Source organism: Branchiostoma floridae, unplaced genomic scaffold (assembly GCF_000003815.2).
Source record: "Branchiostoma floridae strain S238N-H82 unplaced genomic scaffold, Bfl_VNyyK Sc7u5tJ_1257, whole genome shotgun sequence".
NCBI classification, from domain to species: Eukaryota; Metazoa; Chordata; class Leptocardii; order Amphioxiformes; family Branchiostomatidae; genus Branchiostoma; species Branchiostoma floridae.
Window position 1 is genome coordinate 1 of NW_023365691.1, and position 539 is coordinate 539.

The 539-nt window shown below is 45.8% G+C and overlaps 1 pseudogene; it reads left to right on the forward strand.

Annotated features, from left to right (window-relative positions):
- Positions 1 to 59: 59 nt before the first annotated feature.
- LOC118407300 lies at positions 60 to 536 on the forward strand (annotated as a pseudogene).
- The last annotated feature ends 3 nt before the right edge of the window (positions 537 to 539 follow it).

Sequence of the window (539 nt, forward strand, 5' to 3'; positions counted from 1 at the left end):
CAAACTACATCACTCTCTGTGGACATACTACAGCTCCCAAACTACATCACTCTCTGTAGACATTACAGCTCCCAAACTACATCACTCTCTGTAGACATCTCATACAGCTCCCAAACTACATCACTCTCTGTAGACATTACAGCTCCCAAACTACATCACTCTCTGTGGACATCTACTACAGCTCCCAAACTACATCACTCTCTGTGGACATCTCATACAGCTCCCAAACTACATCACTCTCTGTGGACATCTCATACAGCTCCCAAACTACATCACTCTCTGTGGACATCTCATACAGCTCCCAAACTACATCACTCTCTGTGGACATCTACTACAGCTCCCAAACTACATCACTCTCTGTGGACATCTCATACAGCTCCCAAACTACATCACTCCCTGTGGACATCTCATACAGCTCCCAAACTACATCACTCTCTGTGGACATCTCATACAGCTCCCAAACTACATCACTCTCTGTGGACATCTCATACAGCTCCCAAACTACATCACTCCCTGTGGACATCTCATACAGCTCCCAA